At 39.9% G+C, this 22287-nt stretch overlaps 1 long non-coding RNA gene across 1 annotated transcript in view; it reads right to left on the bottom strand.

Moving 5' to 3' along the window:
- Positions 1-3960: 3960 nt before the first annotated feature.
- LOC112621450 overlaps positions 3961-22287 on the bottom strand; it is a 47843-nt gene continuing 29516 nt past the window's right edge. Inside the window, exon 3 of the long non-coding RNA XR_003118728.1 lies at positions 3961-6300. This is a non-coding gene — a long non-coding RNA (uncharacterized LOC112621450). The remainder of the gene's footprint in view (positions 6301-22287) is intronic.

Here is a 22287-nt window from a genome sequence, read left to right as displayed (position 1 = left end):
AACTGGCCTTAGCATCATTATCTCATTAAACCTTTCCATCTAAATTACTTTATCAGCTTCCCTCTGAAGGAGGTCTGGTACTGTCTGGCTGAATGGAATCTCTACACAAACACAAGAAACCAAAAAGGATGATCACTGGTATTTAGTCCTGCTCCAAATACTAATATTTAAAAAAAAAATTATTGTTATTTCTACTACTAACAATAACCTTACATTGCTATAAATCCTCTTATCCAAAGTGTTTAAAGCAATACCCATAAGTTTTTCAGCTTCTTCTCATTTTTATGGGGAAAAATGTAAAAGAATGCATTCTAAAATATTTCTAACTGTTAAAACTTCCTCCCTTATCATTACCCACATTTCTATTTGGAAAATCTATTTCCAGTTCTTTCATTAAGATGATGAATTTCAAAATTTTATAGAAAAGGCTGAAAAACAGGCTTGCTGGTTTACTTCAGTTGTTCTAGGTGCAATCTTTTCTTCAACTTTCCTGATAATGTTTAGCTTTTCTTTCCTTTAACAGCATTCATTTTATACATTAACCTTTTATTAAAAAGTAGATGAAAACTATTCTGCTCATAAATGAAGAACATAGACTAGTACATTTCTCTAGAAATGCTTTCATTCCTGAGGCATTTGCTTATTGCTTCCTCTGTTGTCCTCACAATTTCATGTTAACCATGACCTCTTTTAATCTTTTCCTTCTTTATTACTAAGTTGTGCACATTCTCCAAAGTTTGGGAAGATACGCCATCGCGAGTCCAAACTTGCCCTTTTACAGCCATTAATCATGTTTTCTTTCCCACCCCAGTCATCTCCTCCCTTCCTTGCCATCCCAAATCCCTTAACCATCTACTATCATTCATCCTCAGTTTCCCAAGTAATTTGCTATTTTTAAATATCTTATTATCTCATATTCCTTGTTATCCACTTATCTTTCAAACTCTATTGTTCATTTAATTTTCTCAGAAATTGTACAGTCTTATTTGGCTTGCAGCATCCTTTTCCCCATTCTTGCACACCTACCTCACCTTCCCACTTTCCAGCTTCCTCTTTGTTTCCAAAGGTGCAGATCATGATTTGAAATGATGGAGATATATCTTAATCTCCTTCCATTTACTTAATTTTAAAAATCCAATGATCATTCCCAGAGGGAAACCTAGGTCTGTAATTCTCAAGCCTTGTCACAGAAGCAATCAAATACACTAGGTCTCTTTTTATTTAATCATGGATAATACAACGAAATGCATTCTCAAATGAAATACTGCACAGTTGGTTGGTGTTAATCTGAGATGCGCTGACCACTCATTTTCTCCTTTGGGAGTGAAGCCTGGTATCATAGTCAGCCAAAGACACATTTGTATCTTACGAATCTATGTCACATAAGCCTTTTCTCTTAGGGATCTAAATAAACCACTAAATACAAATCCTGCTGTCACCAAGCTTTCTGTTAGTGTCCAGCCTCTTTTCTTAGAAGAGCATAATTTTAGCTTTAAAATTTTTTTGTTTATATTGTGTTTTTCAACCTTCACAGGCTTTGAGGCTGTTTTCCCTTTCTCTTGATCTTTCTTTCCTCCTCCTGAAATCTCAGGTAAATTAATTTTAGCAAACACTGAAGGCATGCAGTCTTCCCTTTATTTTCTCTACTTCGGGATCCTTCCTCACCTAATCCTCTTCCAGCCCATGCCTTCCTATTTCAAGTGCAGGACAGGGATGAACTCCCATCTTTGGACAACCCCACCTTTGTATCATCCTTCACTTTCCCCTCATCACTTCATTTCACTCCATACACACAATACTTTCGTTCCTGACCATGTTTGGCCACTTGTGTGGCTGCTGAAGTTCTGGCAGCCTGCCTTCCTGGCCACGAGTACAGCTACCTGGCTCCTTCAGTGCCCCCAGGTGCTGCCAAGGCAAAGGCATCATGATCACTGACTTTATCAGTGATAACACCAAGGCAATGGAAGCAAATATACAAAGGGACAGCCTCATTTCATGCTTAAGGGAAGAACTGGGACAATTTCCCCAACTCAACCTATCTCCCATTGAACTTCCCTGAAGAATAGTGTTCCTTTTCCAAGCTTATTGATTTTCCCATTCCATCACGGCATATAAAAGTCTCATATGGGAATGAGGTTAGTAAATTGTAACCGCTGAAACCTAGCATGCATCTCCATATGATTATGACCTTACTCTCATTCTACACTGGCCAAAGGTATAGATGCTTGTGCAGTGGGAAATCCTGCTCACTGAATGATGATTAGTACATTTCTTTGAAAAGAATAGTTTTCCTGAGTTAATCCCTTTTTTAATAATCCAAATTATCTACTCTTTTTTTCTATAATGTGACCCCTTTCCCCCTCTGTATTCTATTACGATTCACCATGATTTCTCCTGAGGGTACAATAGAGTCTAATTTTCTTCATTATTCAATTTGGATCCTGTTAAGAGAGACAGACATTCACTGACAAGAAGAACATTTAAATTTTGGCAAATAAGTTCATTAGTATTCAGAAAGCTTTGCACCCCTCATATTTAATAAACCTTTCCATTACAGTGTAAGAAATCCTGCAAAATAGTCAAACAAATTAGCAATGGGGCCACCAAGAGAGTACATTCAACCTTGATTCAAAGATGTCTCAGTTTATTAGTTTTCTGTCAATCATTAAAACAAGAAAGATGAAACATGCAATTAGATACAAGGAGACATAACTCCTAATTCTTTCATCCTAGCTGAAGCAGAAGAGTTTTAATTGCTTGGAAAAATAAGATTTTTGTTTTCTCTCAAGAGGGAAGAGGAAGCAAATATAAATTGCCTTAGAGTCAATGGCTGGAGGTACAATGCTCCAAACCATGCAAATGAGAGGTAGAAAGACAAGTCCATCATCTGTATGTTTTGTCTTTACAATGGCCAATATTCAGATATTTTAAAATGTGAGATGATTGACAGAATAGTCCTCTTTTCATTAAAATGTTTAGAGTCACATAGATTTACTGATTCTCTTCTTCTTAATGAGAGTGACACTGAACTAAAATACTTGAATATGTTGTCAATTATTCCAGGGCCAATTTTCCATTCATGTGAGTTATGTTTCTCTTCTTAGTCCAGTTTCTCTTCTAAGTTCCAGTTATTTGAGTTATTTCCATTTATGTGAATTATGTTTCTCTTCTAAGTCCCACCAGCTATTCTATCTTATGAGCCTTACACTGTTTATAACATATTTACCAGAGGGAAAGTAAGGACAAGGAGAGGAGATAAAATACTAATCAATCCATTTAGTAACGATGTACATCTACAAAACTGAAAACGAGAAAATTAAAGTTCTTGGCCATGGAGAGGTATAGACGTTAACTGGAGGTGTCTGCCTGTTCCTTGACCTCAACTCAGAAGTAAAATTAAGAGTTAAGAGTAATTAATTCTACCATTTAAGCCAGAAATTGAAATCCCTAATACTATGTCCTAGGATAAAATTCTGAAACCAAATAGTGTGTATCAGCAATTCCGAATTTGAAATTCCATAGATTGATTTTTCCATAAAATATTTTCTACACTCAGAGATATACATCAAATAGATCTGCTAATGTTGGAAAAAACATAGATACAAATTTGCTTATATAGGATTCACAATAGGGTAAGAATTAATAGCAACATCTTTTTGTCTGATTAGGCTTTTTCCTTTCCTTTTTAAAGAAGTCACCACCCATAGGGATGTAAGAATCACAGTATACATAAAAATGTCTATTTGCTGAGAGGTACTTTGTAAGTTTAGAAAGTAGTCCTTCCTACCAGGGAAGGGATGGGTTACAGAGTATAAAGTAGTCAGTGGCCTTCACTGTCTGGAGGTCCTTCTACAGATTTATCCTAAGAAATAAAAGATTGTTTCTTCCTTATATCTGAAGACAGATCTTTTCACAATGACACTAGGACTGAATGATTATCTTTTTTTCTTTTTTTTTTTTAAGACAGGGTCTCCCTATGTCACCCAGGCTGGAGTGCAATGGCATGATCTCAGCTCACTGCAGTCTCGACCTCACAGGCTCAAGCAATTCTCCCACCTCAGTCTCCTGAGTAGCTTGTACTACAGTCAGGGGCCACCACACGCAGCTAATTTTTGTATGTTTTTGTAGAGCTGGGGTTTTGCCATGTTCTCTAGTCTAGTCTTGAATTCCTGAGCTCAAGCAATCTGCTGCCTCAGCCACCCAAAGTGCTGTGACTACAGGTGTACAGCATCATGCCCGGTCCCGAATAATTAACTGATGTGTATCTCAAGGCACTCTAAAAGTTGCTTGAGTAGAATGGGGCATCTGTCTGTAGTTGGTTACCCTGGGACATGGGCACACTCCCCTGGGACATCGTTGATTCTTTCCAAAGAGAAAGCCAGCAGATGAAAGAAATAAGGGTTTTGTCTCCTGGAGTCTGGGAAACTCTCAGGTTTACCTTGTATCTCCAAACCTAGCACACACCTGGTATATGGCAATGGTATATGCTCAATAGAAATGTTTGAGGAAGGGAAGGAGCGGGAGAAAGGTAAGGGGGAAAAAAGGAAGGAATAAAGCTTCCATAAGCTCTACAGTGTATATTGCTACAACCTTCCTAACTCCAAAGGGAAGAAGCAGACTCACTGTATCCTGAAACATTGGTAAAACACCCGCTTCAGAAAAAAGTAACAACAATCAAGTAACTATTGAAGATTGATTTGACCTAACAGTGTAGAAACAGGAGAATTACATAAGGCCAGCTGTAGCATAGGGCCTGATCTTAATGTTTTAGAGCTGGAGAGGCCTGGAGTCACTCAAGAGGCATCCAAGTGGAATGTGAAATGACTTACCCACAGTCACATAGCTTGTTAGTATTAGAACACAAACTAACACCCAGGTCTCAAAAATGCTGGGGCCCAGCATTTTTCATCCTGCAGTTTTCTATATAGAACAGAAGCGAATAGAATAGAACTTGAAACCTATCCCTTCCTGTTTCCTGACCCAAGTCACTTCATATGTCCTTCCCCAGAGACCCTGCTAACCTTAAGCCCTTTGCCTGGTACCACAGAACTTTGTACAACTTGCTGGGTGGAAACAGCTCATGCTTACAGGCCATTTATAGAATGCAGGCTTATAGAACATGATCAATAGGCATGATTAAGGAAATAGGAATTATTCTAATAACTGGAACACTGGCTCAATGATATCTTTATGACCATTTATTAGTTGTAGCCACTGTTCTTCATACCTAAGGGAAAGCTACAGTGTAAGCTCCATGGGGGCAGGAACCATGTCTGTCTTGCTTCTAAGTCTCTACTTAGTAGAGTATCCAGTAGTTACTTAACTATTAGTTGTATTATTAAACATGACCACCAGTTCCATATTTCATAATTCCAAGCATGTTCCATGATGGCTTTATCTACAAATAACCAGCAATGTCATCCTTTAGCCAAATATTTTTGAAGGGCCCAGCTCTACCTTGTGTTCCCAATAATCTAATGAACTCAACACAGAGTCTGACCACCAGGCCCATAGGCAAAGAGTTCAAGTTCCATTTGACTTCAACTACTCTGTGAGCAATGACTGTCACCCGCAAGTGAACGAAGACTCCCTAAGGGCTCACATTATAGAAATGGAAGATAGATAGTCTGCCAGTGTCTTTATTATCAAAGCCCTAGAGTGCAAAGAAGAGACATGTAGGGTAATGAATTGGTGTCTCCCTCAGACCACTACTTGTTCAATCTTTATTAGAGGAAAGACTGAGGTCTGTAGGGGCAAGAATCAAGCAGGAAGATCATGGGAGCACTCAGCCTACCCTCTGTGGTCATAAACAATCTAGCTAGAGTCCTTGTTTTATATATCCTAGTAAGAAAAACAGAAACCCTGAAGTCAAACAGCATGCTCCTCTACATTCTGATTATGCCCTACTTTCTACCCCTAAGGAATTTAACAGACTATTCCTTCCAACCCCACACAGACTCCTCCCTGAGAGAAGGGCTGGTAAATATATTTTCCATGGATGTGTTAGCATACTATTGATATGTTAGTGCCCTTATAGTTTAGTCCTCCAAGCAATTGTCCAGTTGTTTTGTCTTTAATCTGACCCTGCTGACAGTCATTACTCAAAATGAAGAAGGCAATCTAGAGAGAAACTGTAGCTGATGCTCCTCTTCTCTCAGTGGGTGGATAGCCCATCCATAAAGTCTTCTTGATGATGGTGTCCAGGAGTCAGGGTCCAAGGAGCTCAACAACAGCAGTGGGAAGCAATACAGGAAAAGGTCATGCTCCTCCAAGGGAGTGGGTTTTCCTTTGTCTCAGCAACTGTAAAATTATAAACAAAAGATTAAAAAGCTAAACCACTGCTCAAGTAAGGATCTCGGTAAATGCATGCTTTACCCAAAGCCTGATGACGGATTCATTGGCACCTATATGAAGTCTGTGGTTTTCCAGACAATGGGGCAGAGACTACAGGAACACACAAATTATGCCTAAGGATTCTCTGTTCCTTCATTAATTTTGTTGTACCAAAGAAAAAGGAAAAACTATAATTGCAACTAAATACAAGTAAATGCGAGTAAATCTGCATGCATAAAGCATGTAGAATACATGGACTAGGGGAAAAGGAGAGAGAGCACAGAGAATCAAGAGCAAAGAAGATGCTTCTTCCCCTACGATATTGCACAGCACTGACCTGAATGGAACAGCAATTATGCAACCTAAGTGAGAGTTCAATAAATAACAATATCTGGGGACAAACTGAGATTTAAGCTCCCATGAAAAATTAGAAGTATAGTAACCAAAGCCTTAGCCAGTTCCTGGGCAATCAATATGATTGATACCCAGAGTCTTTAACAAAATAAGATAGGATGATAATAATCTCACCCAAAGATGGTCTAAATGAAGCATCACTACTTTAGCGAATTTCTACCAAAAACATCAAAAATGATGGCGATAGCACCATTATCAGAGTACTAGCAAAACCACCAAATCAATGGCTGTCTTTGACTGCCATCCCCACATAGGTGGGTCCCTCTGTCCCCTTCCTCAGGAACCAGGAGCCCAGCATCCATGTGCCTTTATCCACCCACTCTAATTTCTTTAATGCAACAGAAAGCAGTTAAATAGAAAGTCTTCCAATGGCTAGAATTGAGTATTTGATACTAGGGTATGAACAACTGGTTAATTTGACTTTATCAGCACCATAAGACAGACAGACAGACAGAAAGAAAGAAAAAGAAAGAAAGAAAGAAAGAAAGAAAGAAAGAAAGAAAGAAAGAAAGAAAGAAAGAAAGAAAGAAAGAAAGAACAATTGGTGACTTTCACACTCCCATGAGGTATCTGCAGTTTATAAATGGAGCTTGTGTACATAAAACTCTTAATTACTGGAATGTGAAAAAGATAGAGAGAGAAGGAAGGGACAAGTGAAAAAGGAAAGAGCAGGGCCTTTCCATGCTTCTTGTTTAACGTCACCACCATCCCACGCCAACCATCAAACCTCCGAACAGTGGGCTTAGGCAACTTGGCCTCCGATGATACTGAACAGCTGCTAACCCCAGTCTTAGAAGACAATTCTGTCCTCAAAGCACACAGAAGGGCTGTGTCCTTTAGAACCGACACCCGGATTCATAGAGAATCCTCCTACAGATATCAGTGATCATGTCTGCATTGCTGGTGTCTCCCCTAGTCCAAATCCTTCACTCTACAAAGAAGCAAAGTGAAAGATGAGTGGCTTGCACAGTGTCCCATAGAGACTAACCAAAGGGTAGGGCCAGTACTGAGCCCAGGTCTCCCAAGACCCAGTCCCTAGCTCTATCCAGGTAAATCCCCATGAGCATAACACACTGTGCTCCAGACACAGGCAGAAGATCATACCCCTCAAACTCTAGAGTAGTATTTGGGTAGTATCTGGGTAGCAATTTCCTCTCCCTAGACAACAATTTGATTCAGTGGGTCTGGGGTGAGGCACAGGTATCTACATGTTAACAAGCTCCATGGGATCTTCCAGATATAGAAACCACCCCCCTACCTACCAGCACCGCACAGAGGGCTGAGAGGGACTGCTCTGGGGACATCCTCTGGAACCCAAACATCAAAGGGCTCCTGACCACTGGGTCACAAGTCAGAGCCCTGAAAACAAACACCAGCCTTGAAATCTCAAACAAAGAATGCTTAGAATGGGCCAGAAAGGTCTCCTCTTAGACCTGTTGACCTTAGTGGCTTTGGGTCTGGCAATATCCAAGTGATGCCTTCAAGCCTCCTATGTAACCAATCTCCCAATATGTGCTGAGCCCCTACTTTGTATAAGACTGTGCAGGGGGGCTAAGATGGGCAAAGAAAAGTAAGCCCTAGTTGTAAAAACTCTACCAAAAAGATCAGACACATACACTTAAAAAGAACACCCACATTACAGAGCAGTGTTGTTGAGGATGAAACACAACACAGATCCATATCCATGTCATATAAGCTTGCCCAATGTAACTCAACAATCTCTAAATCCACTTCCTGGCAGAACCATCTTTCCTGGTTCCTCAACCTCCACCCTGGGATTCTCATTCAGTAAGCCTGAGGAAGAGTCCAGAATGTGTCTTTTTTGCCAGCTGTGAGGTAAATCTAAGGCAGGCAGTCCACAGGTGGATATTTGAGATTCTCAGAATATGTTAAGGGTCAGGCTGCAAAGAATTTGAGGGAATCTAGCTTGGTTGCTTCTTTATATTAATGGTTTGCTGCTCCTCTAAATTCTTAACCTACTCACATTGGCCCCTAGAATCTAAGTCTGTTTGGTTTTGTTCCTCTCAGCTCAGTCATGGCCTATGCTGTCTTCCTACTTGAAACTTCCTACTTAGGGCCTCCTTCATGTTCCCAATAGAAATCTGTTTTCTGGGAAAGGGTGCAGCTTTACTCCTCAGGAAAACACACAGGGGGAAAAAAAAAAAAAAAAAAGCCCATGTCCAGCCATGTATCATATGATTCCATTTAAACCATTTATATGGAATGTCTAGAACAGGCAAATCCATAGAGATAGAAAATAGATTAATGGTTGTGGAGGATTGGGGGAAAGTGGAATGGGGAACGACTGCTAATAGGTGTGGAGTTTCCTTTTGGAGGTGATGAAGACATTCTGGAATTAGCGGTAATGACTGCACAACTTTCTGACTGTACTGAAAACCACTGGATTGTACACTATAAGAGGGTGAATTTTATGGTATATGAATTATGTCTCAATTTTTGAAAAGCCCATGCGTAAGTAACACATAAAACATACAGGTGGCTGACCTGGCTCCCTGGGTCCTCACAACTACTGGGTGATGACCCCTGGGCAAGAGGCAGGGCAGTCAATGACAATAATAACTACCATTCACTTGTACTTATTATGTGGCAGATAGACATCCATTACACACAGTACATGGCTGGCTCAGTACATGGTTATCTCAGATGAGACATCACTGCCAAAGATGTAGATATTGTTATGATTATACTGTTATCACTAACATTTTAAATATGAAAACACCAAGCCATAGTGAAATTAAATAACTTGACCAGTCCACAGCTATTAAGTGGCAAAACTGATAGCTAGGGATATGTGGCTTAATAGGCACCAAAAGACCCCTGCCCCAAACCTTGCCCCAAACCATGTCCCTCAAAGATCTGTCATTCTTATCATTAGATTTGCAGAAAGTAGAATAATCATAATGGTGGCAATAATGTAGCTGAGATGTATTGAGCACTTTCCATAAATCATTCTCGATTTATAGATGTGAAAACTAAGGCAGAGAATGTTTAAGTAAATTGCCCCAAACCACACAGCTAGTAAGTGGTGGAGCCAGAACTTAAACACAGACCCTTAGTGCTAAGCTGCTCGGTCAGAGATCCAACTCAGATGTCTGCAGGAGCAGGACAATGATAGTGTCAACTGGGCCCCATATAGCACACCTTGAAATACAAAGCAGTATTGACTCATCTTTGATTCATCTATAGACATGTGGTAAATTTTCTCCTAATACTAGGGGATAAAACAAAGCACGAGATCAGTGATAAATGGCAAATGATGCTTTGCCTCAATGTTAAGGATGCAAACAGGAGTGCAGAAACTATGGCAAATTGGAGAGAGAGCCGCTTCACCCAACAGGACTTCCCCATTCCACTCTAAACCTCCACCGCTGGGTGGGTGTGCAGTACAGTGTTGCTATATTTTCTGAGATAAAGCCAGAAAAACATATCTTTACAGAAAATCTTTTTCGCTTTTAAAAGATAGTAAAGAATTCTGCAGACTATATTGGTCTATAGCAGAACACTTGACTTCAACACATAGTAAATTGCCTCCTCAAAGGCAGTTCTATGTGACTGGGATTTAGAATTTGGGGTGAAAAGTAACAGGGTGAGTCAGGAATAGTAAGGAGGAGCCAGGGTCTGAAGACTTGATGCACACCTAAGGAAGTGGAACTGTATTTTCTAGGCCAGGGAAAGCCAGAGCTTTGCTGTTCTGTTTTAAGAAGGGAAAGGGACCAGATCACAGACATCTCTGACGACGATGTGAAGGTAGAATAACCAGGAAAGATAGCCAAGGCAGTGAGACCAACTGGGAGGTAACTAATTGTCAGCCCCAAACTAAGGTAGTACCAATGGAGGCAAGAGCATATACTCAAGTCAACAACTAATAGCAAAGATCTTCCCTGAGAGATGATAGATATGACTATATCAAAAGGGGGCATGCATATACTTTATCAGATAGATATACTGGTAGTCCCTTAATTTTTTTTTTTTAAAGACTATCATAAGGAAGAGGGAGACATTAGCAAATGTGAGGAAGAACACTATGAGAGAAATACAGAAGGGTTACAGGATACAACTTGTTAGAGGCTGGGTTTGGCATATGAAAGGGAAAGAAAATGTTCTTGGCTGGCGAAGAGACAGCTCTAAAACTGCCTAGGAAAACAAAAGTGAATGAGGGAAATAAAGAAAACATAAAAGAGTTCAGGTATTAAGAAATTAAGAAGAAATATGGAAAGCCAGCAGGGAAAAAAACAATCAACCAGTGAAGAACAGTGAAGGTCCCTAATGTCCATATTTAATGCAGATGAAAGAAACCAGTGAAGGCATTTTAAAAAGATGTTGTAATGAAGGCACCAAGAAGATTGCTTTAACAGAGACTGAACTCAAGAATAGAGACCACAATGGAGGCATTTATGAGGGGTAGAAGAAAAAGAAGACCAAAATATGGGAAAGGATTTTAGTGATTGGAAACTCACAGGAAAAGATGAGTCTTAGAGATGTCAGAAAGAAAAATATGACAGGATTCTGGAATATTCTCAGAGTGAAAATAAGGTCTAATCTGTAAAATATACAAAGTTCTCTCTCCACAAGTGCTTGAGAAGCAGCCCTGAGGAGTGCCAAAGATAACACCAAAGCTGCATTCCGAGGGCATGAGGAGGAGAAAGCAGTTACCAGCAAGACCCTGAAGGGAAGGGAGCAAGGATTTTAGCCCTCACCAGGCTTGGTTTTCATTGCTTGTAACATCATCCAAATCGGAATAAAGCATTCAACAGAATGGACTTTTCCAGAAGTAACCTTGTGACAGCTCGGAGCATTCTGGGAGAGCTGCAGTAGTCAAGAAGGCAGAAGCAAAAAGGAAAAGCCTCTACCACACACCCGGTGCAGAGATAGAGGACCAACAATAACAGTAACAAAATATCCTATTGAAAAGCATCAAGGTGTACATTAAAAGGGAAAAAATACAAGGAGGTAGGAGGAGGTAACATCCATTGACAACAATGGGAAAGGGCTGTCGTTTAGAAGTATGTCATGTTATGTTTGGTATCTTACATACAGTATTCCATTTAAGCCTCACATTAGATAGGCAAAGTTACCCCGTTTTGCAGAAAAAAAAAATGTAGAGGCTATTTGAAATTGATTATTTGCTAAAAGTCACTTAGATAGTAAGTTTTAGAGCCAAGGTTTGTTGGATTCTCAAACTTATGCATTTTTCCACTATACCACACTGTTGGACTATGGACCTTCCAATCGGATTACAGCAAAAGCCTTCCTAACTGATATTTCACCCTTTACAATTCTCCTTTCACTATGTAACTCAAGTAATCTTTCTAAAATGCAAATTTTATCATGGTGCTGCCCTGCTCAAATCCAGTCAATAAATTCCTTTTGATCTTAAGAGGGAGTCCAAACCACTTAGCATTCCCTACAAGGCCCTTCAGGAACTGTCCCTACTCACCTTCCCAGCCTTATTGCAAGCTCCTCTCATTTCAGGTGACAACGCAATGACTCTTAATATATTAAAGTCCCCGGAATGCACCCTGCACATTCTCACTTCCAGGTCTTTGCACACTTTGTCTCTTTTGCCTGAAGCACTCTTCTTCCTGACCTCCTAAACTCTCCCCTCAGGCAGTCAATGCAACAGCTTCTCTTCTCTCATAAAATTTAATACACTTTATTGAAATCCTCTCTGCCAGTTCTGAGGTCCCCACACCCTCTAACTGGGAACTACATGAGGAAAGATCCTGTTTCTATCTTGTTCACATTTACACCCACCTAGTAGTGCCCTGACATATCATAGGTGTTAAACACATATCTTTTGAAATGGATTAATAAATTGGATGGGATGGGGCTGTCACTGGTTACTAAGTTAAACTATGGGTAGAGGCCAAGGCCACAACTAACACCAAAGCCTCTACTTTTAACATCTGCAATTTACTGTTTATAGCTGAAGATTCTTTTCTTAGGCATCTTGAAAAATTTAACAACATTTAGGTTGGGCCTCCCCTGGCTCACACCTGTAATCCCAGCACTTTGGGAGGCCAAGGTGGGCAGATAACTTGAAGCCAGGAGTTCGAGACCAGCCTTGCCAACATAGCAAAACCTTGTATCTACTAAAAATACAAAAATTAGCTGGGCATGGTGATGCACACCTGTAATCCCAGCTACTTGGAAGGCTGAGGCATGAGAATCACTTTAACCCGGGAGGCAGAGGTTGCAGTGAGCCGAGATCATGCCACTGCACTCCGGCCTGGGTGACACAGCAAGACTCTGTCTCCAAAAAAAAAGAAAATCAACATTTAACGAACATATACTCTATGCACTTCCTGTGCTCAGAGCTATGAATAATTTCTAGGGATGTGACTCAGTTCTTGCCCTAAACAAGCTTGCAGTCTAGTGGGGTAACCTTCATTTTCTAATGTGTTACAATTCGCATTCTCTTTAAACCTTTTTAGAATTGAGTTGACAAGGGATCCTTGACAGTCCGTTAAGCATTGGGTAACTGCCAGTTGACTGATCACTGGCTCCAACAAGACTACAAGGGGCTTGAGATTTGAGACTGAATCTTCTTCATCATTATCATCCCAGTGCCCAGCATAGTGGCTGGTATATAAAAACAAGTTTAAATAATCAACTGAATGAATGAAAGAATAGACAAATGAACAAGCAAACAAGCCAAGTCTTGGAATAAAGCTTTGGGATCTGGGTCAGAGTCTCAGCAGGAATTATTCTCTATCATTAAACAGATAAATGACTCAGCAACAAATACTCTAGGGAAAAATCAACCCATTCAATATAAACACACACAGAGATACACACACACACACACAGAGACACACACAAACACACAGATACATACACAGATAGACACACACAGAGACATACACACACTGCAGAGCCAGAGGAGTATGGGAGCAGGACAAAAGAGGGTCAGGGTAGGATTTGGGATGGTTTTCCAGTGCCAGCTCAGGTTCCTCCTGTGACTTTAGGTTCAGAAGGGAGACACTATGAGGCAGGCACACACACATAGAGCAGTGACATGGCTTATCCTGACCCCTACAGCCTCAAACCTGCTTATTAAGACATACCATAGAGATAAATCATTGGAAAAACAGGTAGATAGATCAGTATCGTGCTCATTACATGTTTTCAAAACTTATTAAGAAAACCTTAATTTGACATGTTATTTAAAATGTATGTTAATAATCACCAACACAAATAAATACCCAACTGAAATACCTGAATAGTTTCTATATCTTTCAAAATTAAAACCAAATATCAGAACAGAAATAGCTATCTAAATAGCATCCTTTTCACACATACACACACACTCCTGAAATTAACCTGCTGCCAATTTGTTAGTTATTTAAATAAACATTATTTCTGCTACACACTTTACCACCAAATAGTACCTTGTAGTCAGTTTTAAAAACCTTTATCAAAGTAAGAGTATGGTATTATTTTGACACCAGACAGTCCTTTGCTTTTGTGTGGAATCACTGTGTTGCCTGAACAGCGTATGATTTCGCTTTTGTGCAGAGAATCAGCAGGTCATTAGTGTACCATACAAATCGCCCTGGACTCAGGATGGAGCCCTGGGGAACTGAAGCTGTAATAGACTGGAGGGAAGATATGGTGTTGCTGACAGTTACCTCTGATGGCAGTTAAAAGGTATGATTGCAACCACATGACAGCTTAATACAACAGATCCCTGAGTTGTTCACATGGCAAATTCTGATTAATGACGTCAATAATCATTATAAACGTTTAAAGTTTTGTAGAGGACTCCATTACATCCTACTATCAGAATACAAGACCAACCAGGTCCCTTATAAAATAACCATGTTTTATCATTATTTTACTGCTATTGGTTTTACATGTTGGTGAACATGAATTTATTCACGTATGGAAGGTGGGGGGGCAGAGTTCTACTGCATATTTATAAGGTTCATGAAGAAATTTTTGCATAAGAAAGTGAATGTAAGATTAATTGAAACTCAATATATGAACCAGAATTTGCCACTTTCACACACACACATATGCATGCATACACACAGAGATACACATACAGGATAAGGTCAATTTCACTGTATCCACATCTGGCAATGATGTGGGCATAGTGAAAAGATTTCAGGTTCCCTCCAGAAAGCCCTTAGGCTACAAGAAAAATCATCCTACATCTAATAAACCCATCTTAGATATATCTCCCATATGGTAAAGCCCTGTTTTGCTTTATTCCAACCAATTTGTCCTTGGATTCCTCTCGCAGCTGTTGCTGCTATTGTTTATGATGTATTGAGCCCTGGCAGTGGAGTGAGGCACTGCATACAACAGAGTCAAGATTCCCACATCACTGGGCTGTGTGAGCATTAAATAATCTCACCTGTGAGGAGTCCGAAGCACCCAGTATATTTAAGGGCCTGATACGTAATAACTGCTCAACAAATGGTGGCAAAAACCATTTTTAATTAAAATATTCTAGGTGCTTAGTCTCAAGAAAAAAATCACAGTAGGTTTCTAAACCAGACTACCACCAAGGTAATAAGGATGCTAAAACAAACAAACAAACAAATAAATAACCCTTCCTCACAATTTCCCCCTCACTATTTTCCACCACAGTTTGGTTTGGCTTGAGAAACACTGGTGCCTTTATGTGCCCAGCACTGGGCTAGCACTGGATGCATGGAGATGACTGTGGCCACCCTCCAGCTATAGGTGGCTGCCCCTCTGCTGGAGACATGAAACACTTGAAATTCTTTCAAAGCTGAGTCTTTTGCCATCACAACAGCAGTTAGAAAAATTATTATATAAATTCATATAAATGATATAATCCTATATAGGAAGATACTTGCTCCTGTAACAGTTACTATTTAGGTCAGTTGACTTTTTCATATTCTGGGAGACTCCTCCTTAATGTATAGCTGCCATACATACAGGAATCATCTTTTCGGCAATGAGTTTCCTAGAATAAGTGAATGTTTCAAATGTGCTAAAAATAAAATAAGTAGATTAAATTAATGCTAATTAAAATAGAGCCTATGAGGGCAAGCCTATACATATAATTCTTTTCTATAAAATATATCATAGCTGTCACCAAATAAATTAATCTAAAACTTAAAATTACCAATACTAGCTAGATGTCAATAAATATTAATATCAACAGATAATTCTAATCCTTTTGGTCTATCTGCATGGGTGATCTTCAGGCATGTAGCCTGCAGAGTTGCTCAATACTTTGAGTTGTTCAATATCACTACTAATGTTTGGAGGTTCCCCACCCGAAGGATTTCCCTTTCCATTTCTATCAACTTTCAGCAGATCCTTTTCTGAAGTTTAAGACGAGAGGCCTTGCCTGTTCCATATCAATGTGACTTGGAATTTAGAAGCTAACCCTTCCTCCTCTTTCTCTTCTCCATTTCCCTTACTTTACTAGCCTCATCTCCCTTGTTTCATTTTCTTCTGAAGTTATTTTTTTGCATGCTTTAAGTATTAATGTAAAAGCTCCCCTTTCCTATGCTCTAAGAAAAAGAATAGCAGAAGGAACATAAGACAGGGTTAGAAGGTGAGCAAACATGAAGAAACAAGAATTTTGAAGCTCCTACGCCTTTAAAGCTCAGCTTCTTTCTGCAATGGCCAAAAACAGATGGACATTCTAGAAAGACTAAAGGAAGAAGATGCTAGGTAGGAGGAGACAGAAGGTTGAAGGGAGGAACCCATCTCAAGTTCTTCCTTCTTCCTCCAATCTCTTCTTTCCACAACTCATATGCAATGGCCTTTATGCTCCTAGTGGAATTGAATCCATTAAAAGTTCAGTGTAAGGCTGCGTGCAGTGGCTCATGCTTGTAATCCCAGCAATTTGGGAGGCCAAGGCGGGTGGATCACTTGAGGTCAGGAGTTCGAGACCACCCTGGCCAACATGGCGAAACCCCATCTCCACTAAAAATACAAAAATTAGCCTGGCATGGTGGTGCATGCCTGTAATCCCAGCTACTTGGGAGGTTGAGGCAGGAGAATCGCTTGAACCCAGGAGGCAGAGGTTGTAGTGAACTGAGATCACGCCACTTATAGCCTGGGCAATAGAGCAAGACTCTGTCGGAAGGAAAAGAAAAGAAAAGAAAAGAAAAGAAAAGAAAAGAAAAGAAAAGAAAAGAAAAGAAAAGAAGAGTTCAGAGTAGGTAAAAGGGACAAATGGCATGAAGTAAAATTCCACTCACAAAAAAAAAAAAAGAAAAATTCCCCAGGGTGCCTCTAGATAAATTGCTCAAGTGTTGTTCTCCACCCCTCTCCCAGGCCAACACACAACACTAGGCCACCTCACACCTGAACTTCTGGTTGAGCCAGAAGAGCACTAGAAGTTTGAAGGCAGGGCCAGGAGCCCAGCAGAGCCCCAGGCAGTGGGCCCAACCATCACCTCTGCAGGGCTGGGACTACATTTGCCCCCGAACAACCCTTAGAAAGTTGGGTAGGAGGAGCACTGGGGAAGATCAAAGGCAATTTGGGCTGGCACCAACGAGGCCTCACCCACCTTCCACCAGGCTCCAACCCTGGCTATCTTAGAGGGTGCAAGAGTCTTCTAACTCTGTCTTCCAACTTCCAGTTAAACCAGAAACTGGACATTCAAGGGAGGGGCCAGGAATGTGGCCAGCCAGGTACAGGGACATTACTGCCACACTTCCCATCATGGCCCACAAGTGAGATCCAGGCCACACAGGTGTACTTGTTGGACAGAAACATTCTGAGATTCCACTTAAAAAGTCTTCTATTCCAGATACTAAACAATCATGACTACCTTTTATTGACCGCTTACTATATATGGCCTAGACTCACCACGAAATAGGTCATTTAATTCTAACAACAACCCTATACAGTAGATATATACTAGTATGTATTACCTCCCCTTTACATACTAGAAAACTGGAGCCTAGAAGGACAAAAGAAAGTCAATTCCAACCGAATAAAGGACAGATCCAGAATTCCATTCCAGATAAAATTGACTACAAAACCCACATTTTCAATCATCATATGCAGAAAACCAACCTTCTATACTTTTGAAAGTACTCCTCCTGGATGGGCCTTCAAAGCACTTTGACCTTGTTTTGTTACAGGAACAGAATTCAGTAGCAAGATGGCAAATAGTTTTCCTCTCTTTGTCAGTGTGCCTGAGGCCAGAAGTAGATTCTAGAAATCAGATAAACAAGTGGCAGAGACAGCCAGGTGCAGTGGCTCACGCCTGTAATCCCAGCACTTTGGGAGGCTGAGGCGGGTGGATCACCTGAGGTCTTGAGTTCGAGACCAGCCTGACCAACATGGTAAAACCCCATCTCTACGAAATACAAAAAATTAGCCGGGTGTGGTGGCACGTGCCTGTAAACCCAGCTACTCGGGAGGCTGAGGCAGGAGAATCGCTTGAACCCAGGAGGCAGAGGTTGCAGTGAGCCGAGATTTCACCATTGCACTCCTGAACAACAAGAGCAAAACTCCATCTCAAAAAAAACAAAAACAAAAAAAACAAGTGGCAGAGACAATCCATTTACAAAACAGAATTTGAGTGAGTTAGTGTGTGGAAGTGTACGTTCTGGGCTCAGTCTAGCTCAGAACTAGTTTGTCTCAAGGTTAAAGTATTTCCCTTGCCTTTCAGGGGCAACCAATACATGAAAATATATCAACCATGAACTTTAGTCACAGCTGTAAATAAACAGACAACATACAAACACATTATATGTTCAAGAGGTCCCTACAGCATAAGTACTTTCTCCACTAAGGTCTCTATTTTCCAAGTCTCATTTTTCCAAAAGATACTGACTGCCCCAAAGGAGAGGTATAATAAAATATTGGAAACGTTCCGGGAACTTATTGAAAAAAACAATAGATGCAACAAATGAAGACAAAGTCACTACTGTCTTTATGTCCAATGGCCCCTAGCTCTTAACATAAGAATACCCTTATGATTTTACAGCAGTCGCAATGATAAATGTAATTGATAATTTAACATAATTATAAAATAAACATGCCACACAGTTTTTCCCCTTTCACAGAGGCCTTAAGAATCCTCATGATTATGACTTTGGGGGCATTAGGACTATTTATAAGAGATTCAAGTCAATCCAATCTGTGATTACGACTTCCCCTCCCAGCCCCTGTGGACTCTGAAGAGTCCCCTATTTGTAGTTATCAAGGGAACTCCCACTTCCAGTGGAGAGAGAATGACAGTATGTGATTACTTAGCTTCCCCATTCTCTCAAAGTCCCCCAACCAAATTTTCAGGATTGTTCTTCCTTTCATGTACTATGAAACAATAGCAGGTGTTCCCCCCTCACCCCTTTCTAGTTTACAGACTCCTCTAAGGAAGATGGATGCTCCTCTAGAACAATGACCACAAGAAAACAGCAGAAGCAAGAAAAGTCAAAGATCACAACTACCCGAATCTCCATCAAAAACAAGACTCAGGAGCCTGCAATCATATAAGTAGACCTACAAGGTGACTCAGCTCCCTAAGTAATATGATTTAGGGAGAATCAAAGGAGATATATATATGTGTGTGTGTGTGTGTGTGTGTGTGTATAATTTGAATATATATATTCCATTTGAATATATATACTATTTGTATATAAATATATATATATTCCATTACTTTTATGTATTCATTTTCAATCAGTATTTATTGAGCAGTTACTGTGTGGGAGTTACTAGAAGATGAAAATAAAATGGTCATGGGGTTGGCAGAATTCACAAATAAAAATTTCATGTTTTATCTGGCAATTCTAAATTGTCAGCAAGAGACCATGCCTGCCACAAGGAACTCACAATCTAATGCCCTGTGCATTCCCTAAGAATTTTGAAATCTCATTAACACCTTAGCAAAACTGATTTATCTGATTAGCTTCAAAGTCCATAACCTGAGGCTGGGCTCGGTGGCTCATGCCCATAATCCCAGCACTTTGGGAGGCAGAGGAGGGTGGATCACAAGGTCAGGAGATGGAGACCAGCCTGGCTAACATGGTGAAACCCCATCTCTACTAGAAATACAAAAACTAGCCAGGCATGGTGGCATGCACCTGCAGTCCCAGCTACTCGGGAAGCTGAGGCAGCAGAATTGCTTGAACCCAGGAGGCGGAGGTTGCAGTGAGCCGAGATTGCGCCACTGCACTCCAGCCTGGGCAACAGAGTGAGACTCTGTCTCACAAAAAAAAAAAAAGAAGAAGAAGAAGAAAAAAGAAAAAAGAAAAAAAGTCCATAACCTGGGAGAATGATACACAGAAGACGTAAGTTTTGAGGGGAAGAAAAGTGTTAGAAAGGTCCAAGGCAAGCATCAGCAGAATGTCACAGAAGGATTAACAATGATTAACCGAGGACAACAAAATGGCCCCATGTCCATAGTTGGGTGGTGGGGATAGGGTAAAGAAATCAAAATGAGGCAACTATTGCTGAGAACTCAGCTTGTTTCACCTGCATTCCAAATAAGTGACAAGTTCACAAAAATCATTGTCAAGGTTGGTAAACATTTCAGTTAGACCTGAGCAGAACGTCTAGTGAGATCTCATGCCAACTTATGGTTTGGGGTGGAAACCATACAAAATGTGGTGGTTTTATAGGGTTTGAACCTGAAAGCAAGCAAAATGTGGTGGTTTGGGCTGTGTTTTTCTTGGAGTTTTTTACATACTCAGGCATAAAAATTCACAGTCAAGCTTGGGAGGTCCAATCTGAAACAATAAAGTTTTCACACTATCCTTTCAGCAACCACAAGGAATAGGCTTCCAAAAGAAGTTGTAGACTCTTGTTTGAATATCTTTTAACTATGGTTGATAAATGGACTACTTAGGCCATGTTTATGTGACAAAAACTAATTTTGATATTTGGAAAGAGGAAAGATGTTGTCTTTTCCTGGACCAACATTACCTACATAGAAAAAAGAAATCAAGAGTTTTTTATGCATGCTCTCTGTGTTAATAATAAAACCAGTTAATGATCAGTTCCATTGGCAGAAATTTCTTGGTTAGCCTGCTGTGAGCAACTCCATAGCTTGAATCTAAAGTGAGAGTGGGCTGAGGAAAATATTTGTTTTGTCTTGTATGTCAGTTATTAAAGCCACTTCAAATCCTTCATGGAAACATATGGGGTTATCACTGTCTTGGATGTCAAGCAGTATAGGTTCTATAATGGCTTCAGAGTGCCTTGGTTGGGTGCAAGAAAACAGACTTGCATGACCCTCCCCACGTTCTTTTTATAACTTTCTGTGAGGTTCATTATCTGAATCTGCAACCAAATCAAAATATTTACTTTGTTCTTTAGTTTGAAAACCTGAATATCCCTTTACCATTAATAGAAATTCTAATGTTCTCACAATGGTGTAAAATTTATTTTTTCTTTTGTAATTTTGTAGTGCTTAACTTAATTTTCAACGGGGCTAGGGAAAAGGTTATAAACATTAATTATGGTTTACACGAGCAGAACAGCAGGAATCATCATTATTATCACTTAACACATATATTTATTAAGTTATTCCAGGAAAACCTAGTTAATTTACACCTTGTGCCTTTGAAACATTTGATAACTCCAAGTTGGGGAATTGGCTTAACTTTCCCTTTGGTGGAAGAGAGTTTACAGATCTAATTAAATTGGCTTTGCAGGGGGTGATTAATCTCCTTAAGGAAATAGACTGCTTTCAAACACTTCAGTAACAACTGTTTCTAATGATTAATGAAATAAATACAAAGAATTCTGGCCTACTAATTAAAGCAGATCCAGTTATGAGTGTTGGCCACAGAATATTAATCCCTGGCTTATGCAAATATGTTATATATAATAGATTACAATATTTTATAATTCTGACATATAATAGTTTATACTGGTCTTCCCTCACATTAGTCTAAGACAGTGAGGGCTTCCTTGTGTTTCTGTTCAACAGTTGTAGGCTTCCAAGATGCCAGTGAAATACATCTAAATAGCTTTTTGAAATGTTTATGATCCCTCCAATCCCTGTTAACTATAATATGTGATGACATAATTGGATTCATTGGAAGCCCACTTGGCTAGGACATTGTGGTAGTTGAAACCTATTAGCACTCAAGTAGATAATCCAAATCACCATCCAACAAAGATGTATAAACCATATATTGAATAGTACAATCGAATGTCTGAGGATTGGACAGGTAACCCAACATGTTTATAAGTTCTTCAATTAAGATAGAAACTCACCAAAAATAGTTTGTCCTGCAAATGTCAAGAATTCATTATGGAGCCCACAATCAAACCTCTTCATAAAGTTACTCAGGGAGAATAACAGGATCCTTTCAGCCCTCCTTTTTTTCTTTTTTTTTTTTTTTTTTTTTGAGGTGGGGATCTTGCTCTGTCACCTAGGCCAGAGTGCACTGCAGTCTCAAACTTCTGAGCTCAAGAGAGCCTCTCAAGTAGCTAGGACTACAGATGCACACCTCTATGCTTGGCTAATTCTTATTTTAATTTATTTATTTATATATTTTTTTGTAGAGATAGGAGTTCTACTTTGTTGTCCAGGCTGGACTCAACCTCCTGGCTTCAAGG

This window comes from Theropithecus gelada, chromosome 3, assembly GCF_003255815.1.
Source record: "Theropithecus gelada isolate Dixy chromosome 3, Tgel_1.0, whole genome shotgun sequence".
Classification (NCBI taxonomy): Eukaryota; Metazoa; Chordata; class Mammalia; order Primates; family Cercopithecidae; genus Theropithecus; species Theropithecus gelada.
The sequence above is the reverse complement of the archived record's forward strand: the minus strand, read 5'-3'. Positions and strand labels throughout refer to the sequence as shown.